General features: G+C 35.3%; 1 protein-coding gene across 26 annotated transcripts in view; it reads left to right on the top strand.

Moving 5' to 3' along the window:
- CCDC7 (coiled-coil domain containing 7) overlaps positions 1-17,682 on the top strand; it is a 459,676-nt gene that overhangs the window by 434,500 nt on the left and 7,494 nt on the right. The window lies entirely within an intron of this gene.

Genomic DNA, 17,682 nt, shown 5'->3' with positions numbered 1-17,682 from the left:
CTTTTTTTTGAAAAAAATAAAATAAAATAGACAAAATCCTTGCTAGGCAAACTAAGAAAAGAAGAGAAAAACTCAAATAAAATCAGAAATGAAAATGAAGACATTATAGTAGATACCAAAGAAATTAAAAGGATCATAAGAGACTATTATGAAAAACTATATGCCAACAAATTGGATAAAATAAAGGAAATGAATAAATTCCTCAAAAAATGTAAGCTACCAAGATTGAATCAGGAAGAAATAGAAAGCTTAGACAAACCAATACCAAATAAAAAGGTTGAAGAAGCAATTAAAAGCGTTTCAACAAAAAAGGTCAGAACATTTCGAGGTGGCTTCACAGCTTCACACCTTCACATTTGAATACTACGAAACATTCACAGAAGAATTATCAGTGCTTCTTAAACTCTTCCAAAAAAATCGCACTAGAAGGAGTATTTTCAAACACATTTTATGAGGCCAGCATCACCTCGAGACGTAAGCCAAAGAAAGACACCATAGGAGAAGAAAACTACAGAGCAATATCTCTGATGAACATTGATGCAAAAATGCTCAATTAAACATTATCAAACTGAATTCAACAACAACAATTAAACATTATCAAACTTAATTGAAAACAACAACAAAATTGAACATCATGAGCAAGTGGAATCTATTGCTGACATGTAGGGCTGGTTGATCATGGGTAAATTAGTCAATGTGATACTTCATATTCACAGGATAATCTCAGATGATCCCCCATGATGATCTGAGTTGACACAGAAAAAGCATTTGACAAAGTTCAGCATTATTTCTTTATTGAAACTTTTAATAGTATAGGTATGGAAGGAAAGTTCCTCAACATAACAGAGGCCATTTATGAAAAATCTACAGCTGATGGAGGAATATTTTCCAAGCAAATGGAAAGCAAAAAAAAAAAAACCAGGGATTGCAATCTTAGTCTCTGATAAAACAGACTTTAAGCCAACAAAGATCAAAAGAGACAAGGGCATTACATAATGGTAAAAGGATCAAAGCAACAAAAAGAGCTAACTATCCTAGATATATGTGCATCCAATACAGGAGCACCCAGATTCATAAAAAAAAGTTCTTAGAGACCTACAAAGAGACTTAGACTCCCACACAATAATAGTGGGAGACTTTAACAACCCCATGTCAATATTAGACAGATCAATGAGACAGAAAATTGACAAGGATATCCAGGACTTGAACTCAGCTCTGGACCAAGCAGACCTAATAGACATCTACAGAACTCTCCACCCCAAATCAACAAAACATACACTTTTCTCAGCACCACATTGCACTTATTCTAAAATTGACCACTTAATTGGAAGTAAAGCACTCCTTAGCAAATGCAAAATAAGGGAAATCATAACAAATAGTCTCTCAGATCACAGTGCAATCAAATTAGAACTCAGGATTAAGAAACTCACTCAAAACTGCACAACTACATGGAAACTGAACAACCTGCTCCTGAATGACTACTGGGTAAATAACGAAATGAAGGCAGAGATAAAGATGTTCTTTGAAACCAATGAGAACAAAGACAGAGCATATCAGAACTTCTGGGACACATTTAAAGCAGTGTGTAGAAGGAAATTTATAGAACTAAATGCCCACAAGAGAAGGCAGAGAAGATCTAAAATCGACACACTAACATCACAATTAAAAGAACTAGAGAAGCAAGAGCGAACAAATCCAAAAGCTAGCAGAAGACAAGAAATAACTAAGATCAGAGCAGAACTGAAGGAGAGACACGAAAAACCCTTCAAAAAATCAGTGAATCCAGAGTTGGTTTTCTTGAAAAGATCAACAAAATAAATAGGCCACTAGCCAGACTAATAAAAAAGAAAAGAGAAAAATCAAATAGATGCAATAAAAAATGATAAAGGGGATATCACCACCGATCCCACAGAAATGCAAACTACCATCAGAGAATACTATAAACGCCTCTGCGCAAATTAACTAGAAAATCTAGAAGAAATGGATAAATTCCTGTACACATACACCCTCCCAAGACTAACCAGGAAGAGGTCGAATCCCTGAATAGACCAATGACAAGTTCTGAAATTGAGGCAGCAATTAATAGCCTATTAACTGAAAAAAGTCCAGGACCAGACGGATTCACAGCCAAATTCTACCAGAGGTATGAAGAGGAGCTGGTACCATTCCTTCTGAAACTATTCCAAACAATAGAAAAAGAGAGAATCCTCCCTAACTTATTTTATGAGGCCAGCATCATCCTGATACCAAAACCTGGCAGAGACAATAGAAAAAAAGAAAATTTCAGGCCAATATCACTGATGAACATCGATGTAAAAATCCTCAATAAAATACTGGCAAACTGAATCCAGCAGCACATCAAAAAGCTTATCCACCACGATTAAGCCGGCTTCATCCCTGGGATGCAAGGCTGGTTCAGCATACACAAATCAATAAACATAATCCATCACACAAACAGAACCAATGACAAAAGCCACATGATTATTTCAATAGATGCCGAAAAGGCCTTTGACAAAATTTAACAGCCCTTCATGCTAAAAACTCTTAATAAACTAGGCATTGATGGAATGTATCTCAAAATAATAAGAGCTATTTATGACAAAGCTACAGCCAGTATCACACTGAATGGGCAAAAACTAGAAGCATTCCCTTTTAAAACCGGCACAAGACAAGGATGCCCTCTCTCACCACTCCTATTCAACATAGTGTTGGAAGTTCTGGCCAGGGCAATCAGGCAAGAGAAAGAAATAAAGGGTATTCACTTAGGAAAAGAGGAAGTCAAATTGTCCCTGTTTGCAGATGACATGATTGTATATCTAGAAAACCCCATCATCTAGGCCCCAAATCTCCTTAAGTTGATAAGCAACTTCAGCAAAGTCTCAGGATAAAAAAGCAATGTGCAAAAATCACAAGCATTCCTATACACCAATAACAGACAAACAGAGAGCCAAATCATGAGTGAACTGCCATTCACAATTGCTACAAAGAGAATCAAATACCTAGAAATCCAAGTTACAAGGGATGTGAAGGACCTCTTCAAGGAGAACTACAAACCACTGCTCAGGGAAATAAGAGAGAACATAAATAAATGGAAAAACATTCCATGCTCATGGATAGGAAGAATCAATATCGTGAAAATGGCCATACTGCCCAAAGTAATTTATAGGTTCAATGCTGTCCCAATCAAGCTACCATTGACTTTCTTCACAGAATTGTAAAAAACTACTTTAAATTTCATATGGAACCAAAAAAGAGCCTGCATAGCCAAGACAATCATAAGCCAAAAAAAAAAAAAAAAAAAAAAAGAAAGCTGAAGTCATCATGCTACCTGACTTCAAACTATACTACAAGGCCACAGTAACCAAAACAGCATGGTACTGGTACCAAAACAGATATATAGACCAATGGAACAGAACAAAGGCCTCAGAAATAATGCCACTCATGTAGAACCATCTGATCTTTGACGAACCTGACAAAAACAAGCAATGGGGAAAGGATTCCCTATTTAATAAATGGTGTTGGGAAAACTGGCTAGTCATATGCAGAAAACTGAAACTGGACCCCTTCCTTACACCTTATATAAAAATTAACTCAAGATGGATTAAAGACTTAAACGTAAGACCTAAAACCATAAAAACCCTAGAAGAAAACCTAGGCAATACCATTCAGGACATAGGCATGGGTAAAGACTTCATGACTAAAACACCAAAAGCAATTGCAATAAAAGCCAAAATTGACAAATGAGATCTAATTAAACTAGAGCTTCTGCACAGCAAAAGAAACTATCATCAGAATGAACAGGCAACCTACAGAATGGGAGAAAATTTTTGCAATCTATCCATCTGACAAAGGGCTAATATCCAGAATCTACAAAGAACTTAAACAAATTTACAAGAAAAAAACAATCCCATCAAAAAGTAGGCAAAGGATATGAACAGACACTTCTCAAAATAAGATGTTTATGCAGCCAACAAACATATGAAAAAAAGCTCATCATCACTGGTCATTAGAGAAATGCAAATCAAAACCACAATGAGATACCATCTCATGCCAGTTAGAATGGCGATCGTTAAAAAGTCAGGAAACAACAGATGCTGGAGGGGATGTGGAGAAATAGGAACACTTTTACAATGCTGGTGGGACTGTAAATTAGTTCAAACATTGTGGAAGACACTGTGGTGATTCCTCAAGGATCTAGAACTATAAATACCATTTGACCCAGCAATCCCACTACTGGGTATATACCTCAAGGATTATAAATCATTCTGCTATAAAGACACATGCACATGTATGTTTATTGCAGCACTATTTACAATAGCAAAGACTTGGAACCAACCGAAATGCCCATCAGTGATAGACTGGATGAAGAAAATGTGGCACATATACACCATGGAATACTATGCAGCCATAAAAAAGAATGAGTTCACGTCCTTTGCAGGGACATGGATGATGCTGGAAACCATCATTCACAGCAAACTAACACAAGAACAGAAAACCAAACACTGCATGTTCTCACTCATAAGTGGGAGTTGAACAGTGAGAACACATGGACACAGGGAGGGGAACATCACACACTGGGGCTTGTCGGGGGTTGGGGGGCTAGGGGAGGGATAGCATTAGGACCTAATGTAGATGATGGGTTGATGGGTGTAGCAAACCACGTGTATACCTATGTAACAAACCTGCACGTTCTGCACATGTACCCCAGAACTTAAGGTATAATAATAAAAAAAAAACCCACAGCTAACATCATAATCAACAGAGAACACCTTAAAACTTTTCCACTAAGATCAGCTACAAGGCAGGGATGTCCACTCTCACCAGTTCTATTTGTTCAACACAGTACTAGAAGTACTATCAAGGACAATCAAACAAATTTGGATTGCAACCAAATCAGAAAGAAAAATACTCTGTTTGAAGACATGATCTTATATATAGGAAACCCTAAAGACTACATTACATAAGTGCTAACTTTGCAGGATACAAAATCAACATACAAAAATCAGATACATTTCTATAAACAAATAATGACCTAACTGAAAAAGAAACTTTAAAAGAAATAATTTCGTTTATGATAGCATAAAAAAGCTAAGCATTAATTTAACCAAGGAGGTGAAAGATTTGCACACTGACAACTAGAAAACATTGATGGAAGAAATTGAAAAAGTCACAAATAAATGGCAAAATATTCTGTGTTCATGGATGGGAATAATTAACATTGTTATGTTCATACTACTCAAAGCAATAATACAGACTTAACAAAATACCAGTCAAAATTCCAATGGTATTATTCACATAAATAGAAAACAATCCTAAAATTTGTATGAAACCACAAAAAAAACCATGAATAGACAAAGCAGTTACAGATAAAAGGTGAAAACAATTGGAGGCATCACATGTCCTGATTTAAAATTATATTTCAAAGCTATAGTAATCAAACTTGTATGGTAATGGCACAAAAACAGAAACACAGACCAATGGAACAGAGAAACCAGAAATCCAAATGTTTATGGTAGACTATTTTTTTATTGTTGAGACAGAGACCTACTTTATCACTTGGGCTAGAATGCAGTGGCATGATCATAGCTCACTGTCACCTTTAACTCCTGGGTTCAAGCAATCCTCCTGCCCCAGCCTTTCAAATTGCTAAGACTACAGGTGCACACCACCACATTCAGCTATTTTTTAAATTTTTTGTAGAGACAGGATCTTGCTACATTGCCAAGGCTGGTCTTGAACTCCCACCACACCAGGCCCAATGATCAATTAATTTTTGACAAGGACTCCAGGACTCCAGGTGTATGCAATGGGGAAAGAATAGTCTCTTCAATAAATGGTGCTAGGAGAACTGGATTTCCATATGCAAAAAATATAATTGAATTTTTATCTTACACCATACACAAAAATCAACTCAAAATGGATAGGAGACCTAAATGTAAGACCTGAAACTATAAAACTCCTAGAAGATAACATAGGAGAAAAGATCCTTGATATTGACTTTGGCAGTGATTTTTTTGTATATTATACCAAAAGCTCAGGCTAAAAAATTAAATAAATAAATAAATAAGACTGTGTCAAAAAAAACCTCCCACACTGCAAAGAAAACAATTAACAAAATGAAAAGGCAACCTACTGACTGGTTAAAAAAAAAAAATTTGCAAACCGTATAACTGATAAGGGGCTAATATCCTAATTTTATAAGGAATACTTACAACTCAACAGCACAAAAACAAATAACTTGATTTTAAAATGGGCAAAAAATCTAAACAGACGTTTCTCTGAAGAAGACACAAAAATGGCATCAGTAATCCTTAGGGAAATGCAAATCAAAACTACAATGAGATACCACTTCATAGTCATTAGGATGGCCATTATTAGAAGAAAAAAGGAGAGGGTTGGGGAGAGGAGAGAAAGAAAGAGAATAACAACTGTTGGTAAGGATGTGGAGAAATTCAAATCCTTATGTACTGCTGGTAGAAGTGGAAAATGGCACAGCCTCTGTGGTAAACAGTATGGTGATTTCTCAAAAAATTAACAATAGAATTACCACATGATCCAGTAATTCCACTTTCATTTATATACCCAAAAGAGTAGAACAGGAACAAATATTTGTACACCCGTTTTTATAGCAGCATTTGTCAAAATAGCCAAAAGGTAGAGGAAGCCCAAGTGTCAGCTGATGGATGAATAATTAAGCAAAATGTGGTATATACATACAATGTAATATGATTCAGTTAAATAAAGGAAGGAAATTCCAACACATACTACAACATGGATGAATCTTGAAGACATTATGCTAAGTGAAATAAGCCAGCCACAAAGAAATAAATATGTATGATTATACTCACATAAGATACTTATAGTAGCTAAATTTATAGAGACATAAAGTAGAATGATGGTTGCCAGGAACTGGGTGTAGGAGGTAAGGAATTAATGTTTAATGGGGAGAGTTTCAGTTTTGCAAGATAAAAAACGTTCTGGAGGTAGATGGTAGTGATAGTTGCATAGCAGTGTGAATGTATTTAATGCGACTAAACTGTACACTTAAAAATGGTTAAAATGGCAAACTTTATGTAATGTATGCTTTACTAAAATTTTTAAAATAATTTTAAAAATAAACAATATAAACTTTTATCTTTATGAGAATTATTTATCTTTGATGAGAATTATTTCTATTTAGTAACAATAGACTTACTATTATTTCTATTTTAATTTCTTCTGTGAATTGCCTACTTATATTCTTTGCCCATTTTCCTGTTAGTTGCCTTTTTTGTTTCATAGAAGCTTTTTGTATAATAGGGTTTTAAAAATCTTTTGATTTTTCTATCAATTCAAGTTTACAGAGAAACTGAAAGAATTCTAGAAGGGATTCCAATCCCTTCTAGAATTTATTCAGTTTTATTCTGTCCTTTTTGCTTTATAATGTTCTCTATGTTCATATGTAGATGTATGTGTTATAAACATTATGTACATATATTTATAAACATGATAAATATTTAATACATAAGCTATTATTTTTTCTGAACTATAGAGGGGTAACTTGGAAACATAATGTCTCTTTACCTGTAGAACTTTAGTATTTCTTAAGAAATGATAATATATCATCACAACACAATTACCAAAAATAGGAAATTTAACATTGACTCAACTTATCATCTAATTCATAATCCATATTCAAGTTGCATTTGTCATAATAATGTCCTTTATAGATTTTTTTGGACTAAGATTGAATCTAGGACCATGCACTAAATTTGTGTTTTTTTTTTAGTCTCTCTTAATCTGGAATAGTTAATTTATATTTCTTTTTGTGTCTTGACCTTCATATTTTTAACACCAGTTAGTCTGTAGAATATTTTTCAGTTTGGTTTTATCTGAAGTTTTCTCATGGTTACTTTCAGGTTATACATCTTTGGGAGGAGTATCCCAGATGTAATGTTGTGTCCTTCTCAATGGGTTATATTTTTTCAAAATATTGTGATGGCAATTTTGATCATTAGATTGTAATGGTGTCTATTATGTTTCTCTACTGTAAAGTACTTTTTTTACTTTTATAAGTAATAGGTAATTTGGGGCAGATTTTAGAGACTATGTGAATAGTCTTTAAGAGTGAGACTATTCTAAAGGTGAGACTGTCTATGGGTAAGTTTATCTATGGGTGACTTTCCCATAAACTCACCCATTAATTTTTTTAAAAATCTATTGCAATTTTCTAACATGATCATTCTTTTTACCTTTATCAGCTGCCATTCTATTGAAAGAAATAGCTTTTCCTTTTTCCTCCCTCTGCTTCCTTCTCCCTTTTTCTCTCCTTTCCTCACCACCACCTCCTTTTCTTCCTTCTTTTAATTTCATATGAGCAGAGCTCATAGATTTTATTTTGTTCAACTATTTATAATCCATTGGTACTATTAATTACTTCGATGGCTAATCTCTTTAATCTCCTTTTATCTACACTTTCACAGCCTGTTTTGTCTTTTTAAATAAATTGTTCACATTAAAAAAACAGAGTACCCTCAACTATTTTTAAATTGATTTGTTCATTTTCTCAAATAATTAAGTTTTAAGAGCACTTTGTATATATTGAATAACAGTTCTTTATCAGATATGTCTTTTGTAAAGATTTTCTCTGTGGCTTATTCTCTTTTAATGTTTTTACAGAGCAGACATTTTTCATTTTAATGAAGTCTAGCTTATCAATTATTTCTTTCATGATTGTGCCTTTGGTGTCATATCTAAAAAGTCATTGACACACCCAAGGACACCTAGATTCGTCATCTAGAAGTTGTATGATTTTGCATTTTCTATTTACGTCAGCCATTGAATAATTCTCTTTTTAAAGAATCCCTGATTCATTTTAATGGAGAATAATATTTAGAAATGTAGATTTGGGTGCTAGGTGTGCTCATGCCTATCGATGTGTCATTGCTTTTAGGTTCTCTGAGCAGAAACGGCTAAAGGATGTGTGCGTTTGTATAAACCTGTGGGTTCATGCAGATATTTTCAACTCTAATTCAATATACTACAGGGTTAATCTACTCATTCCTCTTTCCATATTTAAACTTACCTTTTCCAGTAATGGGAAAACATGGTGGCTGTTACCCTTAATGTGTTTGCTTGTTTGCTTGAACTTAAAATGCACAAAAAGGATCACCAAGCCATACAGTGATGAAAACCAAACATATAACTAGAGCTCAATATTTATTTGTAGTTCTCATTCTGGGAGCTGAATTTACATGGAGGAATGAATCTTAGTTATTATGACAGGTGAGTTTTGACAATGCCTGCAGCTGTGTAACCCACAATTTGATTATGTAACAGAACATTGCCATCACTCTAAGAACGTTTCCTCATACTCCTTTCTAATCAAGTTCTATTAGTACACACTCCTTATAGTAAAAAACTGCTAAGCAATTTTTCAAAGTAGTTGTACCATTTTACACTCTTACCAGCAATAAGAGTTACTGCACATTCTCATCAACATTTGGTATTGTCACTTTATAACTTTAGCCATTCTTGTGTGTGTGTGTGTGTGTATAATAGGAGTACCTCACTGTGGCTTTAACTTGCTATTCACTGATGACTAATGGTGAATACTGTTTACATGCATTTTCATCATTTGTGTGTCCTTTGTATACCTTCTTTTTGTGTATCTGCTTTTAGAAAAAATATACTCAATTTTTATTTGAGTGTCATTTTAATATTAACATAAAAGTTCTTTACATATTCTGCAGAGAAGTCTATTATAAGCTATATGTATTATAAACACTTTTTCTCCATTCGTAGCGTGCTTGTTTGCTTAATGCTGTCTTTTTATGTGTGAAGTTTTTAATTTTGATCAAGTCTAATTATCGAGCTTACTTTAATGGTTACTAATTTATTTGCCACCACTAAGGTCGCAAACTTATTCTCCTATGTGTGCTTTAAGGTGCTTTATACTTTGGGATTTAAGATTTAGGTACGTGATTCATCTTGATTTCTGTGCATGATTTGAGATAGAATTCAAGGTTTATTTGGTGGTTACACACAAAGCTGTGGAAGTCGTGCTGTGTGTGAACTACTCTGCCGTTACTGCAAGTGCATTCCCTTCTTTACTTCTCTTTCGATATCATTTTTTACCTCTTTTCCCATTGACATCTATAAGAATGAGTAGTCTGACATGTTTTTCTTTTAAGTTTTAAGCTTCAGGATTTCCTATGATTCTTTCTATCATTATGGTTAAACATATTTTCCTAATTATTCTTCTAATTTAAATTGTATTTTTTGGCCTTAACTCTCTAATCCAGAGTTTTGTATATATTGTACAACAGGAGTTCAGGTTTTTTTCATTTTAGTTCTTGAACACTTCATCTTTAATCTTTAGAATTTATTAAATATAAATGTATTTAGCTCTCAAAATTTCTGATTTTAATTGCATTTGTAATATATATGTGTGTGTATATATATATAAATATACTTTGGAATTTGATATTTTAATATAGTAAATGATATTGCTGTGTCTCAATACTTTTTTCAGGTCTTGTTATAAGTAGCCAACAATTATAATTACAATTTTTTTTGAAAAAGGCATTGTCCCTTCTTGTTATATTTCTTTCTAAATATTTTATAATTTTCATGGTTTCTGTGCTAGTAAATTTTGATTCTCTGTATCTACTCATCTGTTTCTTTAGTTTTAGGGGCAGTGGTTTGCTCTGTGACCTCAATTCTCATATGGATCTAAGTTTGGTCAGCTTTTTTCTTACTATGTGAATGGAAGCGATGACTTCCAAGCTCTTTACATGCCAGACAAGAAGTTGTAGTGTAGTGTTTTCAAGATTCATCTATGTTTTAGCATCTATCAGCACATTATTCTTTTTTTTTAATACTTTAAGTTCTAAGGTACATGTGCACAACGTGCAGGTTAGTTACATATGTATACATGTGCCATGTTGGTGTGCTGCACCCATTAACTCATCATTTAACATTAGGTATATCTCCTAATGCTATCCATCCCCCCTCCCCCCATCCCACAACAGGCCCTGGTGTGTGATGTTCCCTTTCCTGTGTCCATGTGTTCTCATTGTTCAATTCCCACCTATGAGTGAGAACATGTGGTGTTTGGTTTTTTGTCCTTGCGATACTTTGCTGAGAATGATGGTTTCCAGCTTCATCCATGTCCCTACAAAGGACATGAATTCATTCTTTTTTATGGCTGCATAGTATTCCATGGTGTATATGTGCCACATTTTCTTAATCCAGTCTATCATTGTTGGACATTTGGGTTGGTTCCAAGTCTTTGCTATTGTGAATAGTGTCACAATAAACATACGCGTGCATGTGTCTTTATAGCAGCATGATTTATAATCCTTTGGGTATATACCCAGTAATGGGCTTGCTGGGTCAAATGGTATTTCTAGTTCTAGATCCCTGAGGAATCGCCACACTGAGTTCCACAATGGTTGAACTAGTTTACAGTCCCACCAGCAGTGTAAAAGTGTTCCTATTTCTCCACATCCTCTCCAGCACCTGTTGTTTCCTGACTTTTCAATGATTGCCATTCTAACTGGTGTGAGATGGTATCTCATTGTGGTTTTGATTTGCATTTCTCTGATGGCCAGTGATAATGAGCATTTTTTCATGTGTCTGTTGGCTGCATAAATGTCTTCTTTTGAGAAGTGTCTGTTCATATCCTTCACCCACTTTTGATGGGGTTGTTTTTTTCTTGTAAATTTGAGTTCTTTGTAGATTCTGGATATTAGCCCTTTGTCACATGAGTGGATTGCAAAAATTTTCTCCCATTTTGTAGGTTGCCTGTTCACTCTGATGGTAGTTTCTTTTCTGTGCAGAAGCTCTTTCGTTTAATCGGATCCTATTTGTCAGTTTTGGCTTTTGTTGCCATTGCTTTTGGTGTTTTAGACATGAAGTCCTTGCCCATGTCTGTGTCCTGAATGGTATTGCCTAGGTTTCCTTCCAGGGTTTTTATGGGTTTAGGTCTAACATTTAGGTCTTTAATCCATCTTGAATTCATTTTTGTATAAGGTGTAAGGAAGGGATCCAGTTTCAGCTTTCTACATATGGCTAGCCAGCACCATTTATTAAATAGGGAATCATTTCCCCATTTCCCAGCACCATTTATTAAATAGGGAATCCTTTCCCCATTTCTTGTTTTTGTCAGGTTTGTCAAAGATCAGATGGTTGTAGATATGCAGCATTATTTCTGAGGGCTCTGTTCTGTTCCATTGGTCTATATCTCTGTTTTGGTACCAGTACCATGCTCTTTGGTTACTGTAGCCTTGTAGTATAGTTGAAAGTCAGGTAGCGTGATGCCTCCAGCTTTGTTCTTTTGGCTTAGGATTGACTTGGCAATGCGGGCTCTTTTTTGGTTCCATATGAACTTTAAAGTAGTTTTTTTGCAATTCTGTGAAGAAAGTCATTGGTAGCTTAATGGGGATGGCATTGAATCTATAAATTACCTTGGGCAGTATGGCCATTTTCACTATTCTATTGATTCTTCCTACCCATGAGCATGGAATGTTCTTCCATTTGTTTGTATCCTCTTTTATTTCACTGAGCAGTGGTTTGTAGTTCTCCTTGAAGAGGTCCTTCACATCCCTTATAAGTTGGATTCCTACGTATTTTATTCTCCTTGAAGCAATTGTGAATGGGAGTTCACTCATGATTTGGCTCTGTTTGTCTGTTATCGGTGGATAAGAATGCTTATGATTTTTGCACATTGATTTTGTATCCTGAAACTTTACTGAAGTTGCTTATCAGCTTAAGGAGATTTTGGGCTGAGATGAGGGGTTTTCTAGATATACAATCATGTCATCTCCAAACATGGACAATTTGACTTCCTCTTTTCCTAATTGAATACCCTTTATTTCCTTCTCCTGCCTGATTGCCCTGGCCAGAACTTCCAACACTATGTTGAATAGGAGTGATGAGAGAGGGCATCCCTGTCTTGTGCCAGTTTTCAAAGGGAATGCTTCCAGTTTTTGCCCATTCAGTATGATATTGGCTGTGGGTTTGTCATAGATAGCTCTTATTATTTTGAGATACGTCCCATCAATACCTAATTTGTTGAGAGTTTTTAGCATCACGGGTTGTTGAATTTTGTCCAAGGCTTTTTCCGCATCTGTTGAGATTATCATATGGTTTTTGTCTTTCGTTCTGTTTATATGCTGGATTACATTTATTGATTGGCGTATGTTGAACCAGCCTTGCATCCCAGGGATGAAGCCCACTTGATCATGGTGGATAAGCTTTTTGATGTGCTGCTGGATTCGGTTTGCCAGCATTTTATTGAGGATTTTTGCATCGATGTTCATCGGGGATATTGGTCTAAAATTCTCTTTTTTTGTTTTGTTGTGTCTCTGCCTGGCTTTGGTATCAGGATGATGCTGGCCTCATAAAATGAGTTACGGAGGATTCTCTCTTTTTCTATTGATTGGAGTAGTTTCAGAAGGAATGGTACCAGTTCCTCCTTGTACCTCTGGTAGAATTCGGCTGTGAATCCATCTGGTCCTGGACTTTTTTTGGTTGGTAAGCTATTAATTATTGCCTCAATTTCAGAGCCTGTTATTGGTCTATTCAGAGATTCAACTTCTTCCTGGTTTAGTCTTGGGAGGGTGTATGTGTTGAGGAATTTATCCATTTCTTCTAGATTTTCTAGTTTATTTGCGTAGAGGTGTTTATAGTATTCTCTGATGGTAGTTTGTATTTCTGTGGGATCAGTGGTGATATCCCCTTTATCATTTTTTATTGCATCTATTTGATTCTTCTCTCTTTTCTTCTTTATTAGTCTTGCTAGCGATCTGTCAATTTTGTTGATCATTTCAAAAACCAGCTCCTGGATTCATTGATTTTTTGAAGGGTTTTTTGTGTCTCTATTTCCTTCAGTTCTGCTCTGATCTTAGTTGTTTCTTGCCTTCTGCTAGCTTTTGAATGTGTTTGCTCTTGCTTCTCTAGTTCTTTTAATTGTGATGTTAGGGTGTCCATTTTAGATCTTTCCTGCTTTCCCTTGTGGGCATTTAGTGCTATAAATTTCCCTCTACACACTGCTTTGAATATGTCCCAGAGATTCTGGTATGTTGTGTCTTTGTTCTCATTGGTTTCAAAGAACATCTTTATTTCTGCCTTCATTTTGTTATGTACCCAGTAGTCATTCAGGTGCAGGTTGTTCAGTTTCCATGTCGTTGAGCGGTTTTGAGTGAGTTTCTTAATCCTGAGTTCTAGTTTGATTGCACTGTGGTCTGAGAGACAGTTTGCTATAATTTCTGTGCTTTTACATTAGCTGAGGAGTGCTTTACTTCCAACTATGTGGTCAATTTTGGAATAGGTGTGGTGTGGTGTGGTGCTGGAAAGATTGTATATTCTGTTGATTTGGGGTGGAGAGTTCTGTAGATGTCTATTAGGTCCGCTTGGTGCAGAGCTGAGTTCAATTCCTGGATATCCTTGTTAACTTTCTGTCTGGTTGATCTGTCTAATGTTGACAGTGGGGTGTTAAAGTCTCCCATTGTTATTGTGTGGGAGTCTAAGTCTCTTTTTAGGTCTCTAAGGACTTGCTTTATGAATCTGGGTGCTCCTGTATTGGGTGCATATATATTTAGGATAGTCAGCTCTTCCTGTTGAATTGATCCCTTTACCATTATGTAATGGCCTTCTTTGTCTCTTTTGATCTTTGTTGGTTTATCAGAGACTAGGATTGCAGCCCCTGCCTTTTTTTGTTTTCCATTTGCTTGGTAGATCTTCCTCCATCCCTTTATTTTGAGCCTATGTGTGTCTCTGCACTGAGATGGGTTTCCTGAATACAGCACACTGATGGGTCTTGACTCTTTATCCAGTTTGCCAGTCTGTGTCTTTTAATTGGAGCATTTAGCCTATTTACATTTAAGGTTAATATTGTTATGTGTGAATTTGATCCTGTCATTATGATGTTAGCTGGTTATTTTGCTCATAGTTGATGCAGTTTCTTCCTAGCATCGACGGTCTTTACAATTTGGCATGTTTTTGCAGTGGCTGGTACCAGTTGTTCCTTTCCATGTTTAGTGCTTCCTTCAGGAGCTCTTTTAGGGCAGGCCTGGTGGTGACAAAATCTCTCAGCATTTGCTTGTCTGTAAAGGATTTTATTTCTCCTTATGAAGCTTAGTTTGGCTGGATATGAAATTCTGGGTTGAAAATTCTTTTCTTTAAGAATGTTGAATATTGGCCCCCACTCTCTTCTGGCTTGTAGAGTTTCTGCTGAGAGATCGGCTGTTAGTCTGATGGGCTTCCCTTTGTGGGTTACCGGTGTTTCTCTCTGGCTGCCCTTAACATTTTTTCCTTCATTTCAACTTTGGTGAATCTGACAATTATGTGTCTTGGAGTTGCTCTTCTCGAGGAGTATCTTTGTGGCTTTCTCTGTATTTCCTGAATTTGAATGTTGGCCTGCCTTGCTAGATTAGGGAAGTTCTCCTGGATAATATCCTGCAGAGTGTTTTCCAACTTGGTTCCATTCTCCCTGTCACTTTCAGGTACACCAATCAGATGTAGATTTGGTCTTTTCACATAGTCCCATATTTCTTGGAGTCTTTGTTCATTTCTTTTTATACTTTTTTCTCTAAACTTCTCTTCTCGCTTCTTTTTATTCATTTGATCTTCCATCACTGATACCCTTTCTTCCAGTTGATCGAATTGGCTACTGAGGCTTGTGCATTCGTCACATAGTTCTCGTGCCATGGTTTTCAACTCCATCAGGTCCTTTAAGGACTTCTCTGCATTGGTTATTCTAGTTAGCCATTCATCTAATTTTTTTTCAAGGTTTTTAACTTCTTTGCCATGGGTTCGAACTTCCTCCTTTAGCTCGCAGTAGTTTGATCGTCTGAAGCCTTCTTCTCTCAACTCGTCAAAGTCATTCTCTGTCCAGCTTTGTTCCATTCCTTATTCTTTTCTATTAATGGAATAGTCTGTACCACATTTTGTTTATCCGTTCAGTTGGTGGACATTTGGATTGTTTTCACTTTTAGACTATTTTGAATGATGCTGCTATGAACATTCATGTGACATTCTTTTTGTGGATATATATTTTCATTTATCTTGGATATATACCTATTAGTGGAATTGCTGGGTTGTGTAGGAAATTTATGTTTAATTTTTAGGAAGCTGCCACACTACTTTTTAAAGTGGCTGTACCATTTTACCGTCCCACCAGCACTGTGTGAATGTTCTCATTTATCTATGTCCTTGCCATCATTTGTTATTGTCTGTCTTTCTTATGATAGTTATTGTAGCAGGTATGAATTATTGATATTTTTAAATGAGAAATAATGCATATATATGGTTAAAATGCAAATGATATAGAAAAGTATACAATTAATAATTGAAATCACTTTTCCTTCACCAAATCCTGTCTCAAAAGGTAACTAGTCTCAAGCTTTTTGTATAACATAAAGAGAAAACCTGTTTAGAGTAATATGCATTCTATGCTGAAAGTCATATATATATATTTTTTATATGTACGTATATAATTATATTCAATTATAAAGATATATAAATATATTAACATAAATGTATATAATTTAATATAAAATGTGTATTTATTATTATTTATTAAAAGAAATCACACATCTTTTCTGCAACTTAACTCTTTTTTTACTTCAATAGCTTTGTGGGGGTACAAGTGGTCTTTTGTTCCCTGGCTGAATTGTATGATGGTGAAATCTAGGATTTTAGTGCACCCATCACCTGAGTTGTGTGCATTATACCCAATAGGTAGTTTTTCGTCCCTCACCCACCTGTCATCCTCTCCCCTTCTGAGCCTCCAGTGTCCATTATACCACTCTGTATGCCTTTGTGTGCACATAGCTTAGCTGCCACTTATAAGTGAGAACATGTGGTATTTGGTTTCCGATTTGAATTACTTCACTTAGAATAATGGCCTCCAGTTCCATCCAAGTTGCTGCAAAAGACATTATTTCGTTACTTTTTATGGGTGAGTAGTATTCCATGGTGTGTGTGTATGTATGTGTGTATATATATATATATATATACACACATACATACACACACACATACACACATATGTATGTGCATATATAAATAAAACTTTTATATATATACACACACACCAACATATCTACACACACACACACACATATATATATACACACATATATATACTCACCACATTTTCTTTATCCACTCATCATTGCTTTTGGGGTCTTAGTCATAAATTCTTTGCCTAGGCCAATGCCCAGAAGAATTTTATGTAGGTTTTCTTCTAGAATTTTTATGGTTTCAGGTCTTAGATTTAAGTCTTTAATTCATCTTGAGTCAATTTTTGTACATTGTGAGAGATAGGGATCCAGTTTCATTCTCTACATGTGGCTATCAAATTTTCCCAGCATCATTTAATGAATTGGATGTCGTTTTCCCAATTTATGTTTTTGTATGCTTCATCAAAGATCATTTGGCTAAAGTATTTGGCTTTATTTTTGGGGTCTCTATTCTGTTCCATTAGTCTATGTATTTACTTTTATACCAGTACCATGCTTTTGGCATCTTCGTCATGAAATCTTTGCCTGATCCTATGTCCAGAATGGCATTGCCTAGGTTGTCTTCCAGGGTTTTTATACTTTGGGATTTTACATGTAAGTCTTTAATCCATCTTGAGTTAATTTTTGTATAAGGTTTAAGGAAGGGGTCCAGTTTCAATCTTCTGCATATGGC

Source organism: Gorilla gorilla, chromosome 8 (genome assembly GCF_029281585.2).
Source record: "Gorilla gorilla gorilla isolate KB3781 chromosome 8, NHGRI_mGorGor1-v2.1_pri, whole genome shotgun sequence".
NCBI lineage: Eukaryota > Metazoa > Chordata > Mammalia > Primates > Hominidae > Gorilla > Gorilla gorilla.
This window is presented reverse-complemented; position numbering and strand designations above follow the sequence as displayed.